This window comes from Macaca thibetana, chromosome 7 (assembly GCF_024542745.1).
Source record: "Macaca thibetana thibetana isolate TM-01 chromosome 7, ASM2454274v1, whole genome shotgun sequence".
Classification (NCBI taxonomy): domain Eukaryota; kingdom Metazoa; phylum Chordata; class Mammalia; order Primates; family Cercopithecidae; genus Macaca; species Macaca thibetana.
In genome coordinates, this window is record NC_065584.1 from 134774655 (window position 1) to 134779840 (window position 5186).

At 46.9% G+C, this 5186-nt stretch overlaps 1 pseudogene; it reads left to right on the forward strand.

The window, feature by feature from the left end:
* Positions 1–2836: 2836 nt before the first annotated feature.
* On the forward strand, positions 2837–4466 carry LOC126958699 (adenosylhomocysteinase-like; annotated as a pseudogene).
* Positions 4467–5186: the final 720 nt, after the last annotated feature.

Here is a 5186-nt window from a genome sequence, read left to right on the forward strand (position 1 = left end):
TCGAGGCAGGCTGATTGCTTGAGGTCAGGAGTTTGAGACCAGCCTTGTCAACATGGTGAAAACCCATCTCTACTAAAAATACAAAAAAGTAGCCGGGCGTGGTGGCACACGCCTGTAGTCCTAGCTACTCAGGAGGCTGAGGCAGGAGAATCGCTTGAACCTGGGAGGCAAAGATTGCAGTGAGCCTAGATGGCGCCACTTCACTCTAGCCTGGGTGACAGAGCAAGACTCCGTCTCAACAACAACAGAAAAAAAAGAAGATAAAGTAAGTCTTTGCTGATCTCCATCAGTACGTAAAAATTTTGTGTGATAGGCTCAAACACTGAAAACTTTCCCATGTTGGGATAAAACCATGTGCATCTCCATTTCTAATACTGTATTCCAAGTATCACAACTGTGAGAAAGAGCTAATAAAAGCAGGGAAGGTTCAGAAGAAGACAAAGTAATCAGTGGAATGGGGAACCCCTCAATAACCTACTAACCAGATTAAAACTCTAATTAGCTTAAATGAAACAAACAAGGGCAGAGAGAAGACCTAACTGTAAAATCAAGATGGGATTAAAAAGTAAACAGAGTTGTTCATTAACTCATGAAATCATAGAATGAGAGGGCATCTCTTACCTTATTGAGGTAAGTTCAGTCCAATTAGAGAGAAGTATAACTTCATATTAAAAAATAAAACTCAGGCCAGGCGCAGTAGCACACGCCTTTAATCCCAGCACTTTGGGAGGCTGAGGTGGGTGGATTACCTGAGGTCAGGAGTTCGAGACCAGCCTGGCCAACACCTCTCTACTAAAAATACAAAAATTAGCCAGGCATGATGGCGTGAGTCTGTAATCCCAGCTACTTAGGAGGCTGAGACAGGAGAATTGCTTGAGTCCAGGAGGCGGAGGTTGCAGTGAGCTGAGATTGCGCCACTGCACTCCAACCTAGGCAAAGAGAGACTCCGTCTCAAAAAAAAGAAAAAAAGAAAAAAATTACTTATGAGTGTATTATCTTTAGCTATTCATATGCATCGTCAAATCTCTGGGTCTTTAAATTCTAGCAAATGTTCCTCTTTTTTTTTTTTTTTTTTGAGACGGAGTCTCGCTCTGTCGCCCAGGCTGGAGTGCAGTGGCGCGATCTTGGCTCACTGCAAGCTCTGCCTCCCAGGTTCATCCCATTCTCCTGCCTCAGCCTCCCAAGTACCTGGGACTACAGGCGCCCGCCACCACGCCCGGCTAATTTTTTGTATTTTTTTTATTAGAGACGGGGTTTCATAGTGTTAGCTAGGATGGTCTTGATCTCCTGACCTCGTCATCTGCCCATCTCGGCCTCCCAAATTGCTGGGATTACAGGCGTGAGCCACTGTGCCTGGCATGTTCCTCTTTTTCATGATGCTAATATCTTATATGTCTGTGAACTAGAGTTTTCTTTTTTTTTTAGATTGTTGGACAATCACGAGGGAGGAACTTTCTCTCCCACTTTTGATGTTTCTTCCTTGTGGAGGGAATGTAATTAGTGTAGCTCCTGACCTTCCTGCACCTCTTTATTAGCTCTTCCCCAGGGAAGTCATTTATTTGATGGGTAAATTGGAGATGTAAATACTTGAGTATGTATGCTCTGCTTAGATCTCTTCGTTCTCTGAGAAATTGATTAAATTTAAACACACACACCCCAAGCCACGCTTCAGTCAATCATAGAACGAACTACCAGCCAATGACAGCCAGCCAGCTGTTTGTCATATAACTAGGGACTTTCCACTGGATCATGCCCAAGCAAGGCAAATGCCTAGCTGTAGCCAATGAAGTTACTTCTTTACTTTATAGGCCTCCATGTTCGGCCTATAAGCATGCTGCTGCTCATGCTGTTAAAGTGGAGCTCTCTGAAGTTATTCTTTTTTTTCTATTTTTTTTTTTTAAGACAAAGTCTTGTGCTGTCACCCAGGCTGGAGGGCAGTGGCACGATCACACCTCACTGCAGCGTTGACCCAGGTCCAAGCAAGCCTCCCACCTCAGCCTCCCAAGCAGCTGGGACTACAGGCATGCACCACCATGCTGGGCTTTTTTTTTTTTTTTTTTTTTTTTTTTTAACTTTTTGGTAGAGACAAGGTCTCACCATGTTGCCTAGGCTCGTTTTGAATTCCTGGGCTCAAGCGATCCTCCCACCTCAGTTTCCTAAAGTATTAGAATTACAGGCATGAGCCACTGCACTCAGCCTTGAACTTATTCCAATTTTGAGTGCTGCCTCATTCATGAATCCTTTATTGCTCAAATAAACTGTTAAATTTATTTTATGTGAAGCCTTTACCAGTGGTAATCATTGTCTTTAGGCAATAAAAAACAGATGGATAGAAAAGAATAAATGCTCAGTAAATAAACCACAGGATACTTATGCTTTGGCTAAAAAAAAACAAATTGCAATGAAAATTTTTATACAATGTTGCTAATTGTATCATATGAATAAAAGCTACATTTTTAAAATAAATTATTAACATTATTCACTTCTTGCATTATTCTGGATAAACATATTTTAGTGACCTACAAAGTCCTATGTAATCTGTGCTCCATTCCCTTCCCACCCCTCTGAGATCATCTCTTATCATGATCCCACTCACTCACTCTATGCCAGCCATATGGCCTCCTTGCTGTTCCTCCAGCACACCCACCTTTTCCTGCCTCACTGCCTTCACCTGTGCCGCTCCCACTGCCTGGCTGCTCTTCTCCCACATGTATCCATGGCTTATTCCCTCTGTTCACCAAAGGCTCTATGGAAATGTCACTTTCACAGGGAGTCCTTCCCTGACTATCCATTACAAATACCACTGTTGCCCTGCCCAGTGCTGCCGGCCCTGTGCCTGTCCCCAGTTTGAGGCTTGGTTCTGTTTGCCCATGTCCATCATTCTGTGCAGAAGCACCACCAGTATGTCTCATTAACTACCCTACGAAGTTGCTGACACTGGTTTGGCTGCCTGGGGGTGGAAGGCCCTGGACACTGAGGAGAACGAGAAGCCAGGCCCGATGCACATTCAGGAGCTGTACTGAGCCTCCAAGCCACTGAAGGGTGTCTGCATCAATGGCTGCCTGCACGTGACCGTGGAGACAGTTGTCCTCACTGAGACCATCCTTGTCCTGGGTGCTGAAGTGCAGTGGTCCAGCTGCAACATCTTCTCCATCCAGGACCATCAGCAGCTGCCACTGCCAAGGCTGGGAGTCCAGTGAACGCCTGGAAGGGTGAAATGGAGGAGAAGTACCTGTGGTGCATCAAGCAGACACTGTACTTCAAGGACAAGCTCCTCAACATGATTCTGGACGTCAGTGGGGACCTTACCAACCTCACCCACACTAAGTACCCACAGCTCTTGTTGGGCATCAGAGACATCTCTGAGGAGACCACGACTGAGGTCCACAACCTATACAAGATGATGGACAGTGGGATCCTGAAGGTGTCCACCATCAACGTTAATGACTCTGTCACCAAGAGCAAGTTTGACAACCTCTATGGCTGCCACCAGTCCCTCATAGATGGCATCAAGTAGGCCATAGGTGTGATGATTGCCAGCAAGGTAGCTGTGGTAGCGGACTATGGTGATGTGGGCAAGGGCTATGCCCAGGCCCTGCAGGGTTTCGGGGCTCGCTCACAGCATTATCACCGAGATCGACCCCATCAATGCACTATAGGCTGCCATGAAGGGCTATGAGGGGACCACCATGGACGCGGCCTGTCAGGAGGGCAACATCTTTGTCACCACCACAGGCTAGGTTGACATCATGCTTGGCTAGCTGCCCAACAGGCACTTTGAACAGATGAAGGATGATGCCATCGTGTGTAACACCGGACACTCTGATGTGGAAATCGATGTCAGGTGGCTCAACAAGAATGCTATGAAGAAGGTGAACATCAAGCCCCAGATGGACCAGTACTGGCTAAAGAATGGGCGTGGCACCATCCTGCTGGCTGAGTGTCAGCTGGTCTACCTGGGTTGTGCTATGGACCAACCCAGCTTTATGATGAGTAACTCCTTCACCAACCATGCGATGGTGCAGATTGAGCTGTGAACCCACTCAAACAAGTACCCCACTGAAGTTCACTTCCTGTCCAAGAAGCTGGATGAGGCAGTGGCTGAAGCCCATCTGGGCAAGGTGAACATGAAACTGACCAAGCAGACTAAGAAGCAGGCCCAATATCTGGGCATGTCCCGTGATAATCCCTTCAAGCTGGATCACTACCACTACTGAGAGCCAGGCCTGTCCTTCACCTTCCAGCAGTCCTCTTTGCCCAGGCCCCGCCTCTCCTCCCTAAGGGCAAATGGCATCAACTTTGTGATTGGTCCAGCTGTTGTCCTTGCCCAGGCCCCGCCTCTCCTCCCTAAGGGCAAATGGCATCAACTTTGTGATTGGCTTGCCAGTGTTCCCCATCAACTCCCTGGGGTTGGTCACTCAGTTTTCAGCCTGTGCTGCATCCCTCATACTTTTCCAAGCGTGGCAAAGGGAATTGAGAGGACCCTCCTCAAGCCCTGATCATGATGGAGGTACAAGGGAGGCAGCCACAGGGAACCATGAACTCAGTGGTCTTGGAACTGCTCACTAAGTCTGTCCTTCCTTAGCCTGGAAGTTGGTGGTGGAGTGACAAAACCCAAGTATTAATACGTTACCATCTAGGCCTTTGTCTGGTCTGTGGACTTATACCCGTGTGCTTGGTTTACAGGTTCAGTGGTTCCTCAGCCCGTGACAGATGAGAAGGAGCTATATTGAAGGGCAAGGAGGAACTGTTTGAATTTTCCTGAGAGCCTGGCTTAGTGCTGGGCCTTCTCTTAAACCTCATAACAATGAGGTTGGTACTTTTAGTCCTTGTTTTACAGGGGTTAGAATAGACTGTTAAGGGACAACTGAGAAAAGATAGAGAAGTAACAGCCAGAGGTTGAGAGGGGCCATTAAAATGTAAAAGCAGGCATAGATCTGCCACCACTTTGTAACAAGATGGTTTCTATCACAACCCCAGAGAATAATTTGGCTTATAATGTTTATACAAATGTTTAAAGAAAGCAATAAGGTGGGTAAAAAAAAATCTTAGTGCCAACACACACACACACACACACACACACACACACACACACAAAATCACTGTTGGCGGGGCACAGGGGCTCACACCTGTAATCCCAGCACTTTGGGAGACCTAGGCGGGAGGATCACTTCAGCCAGGAGTTC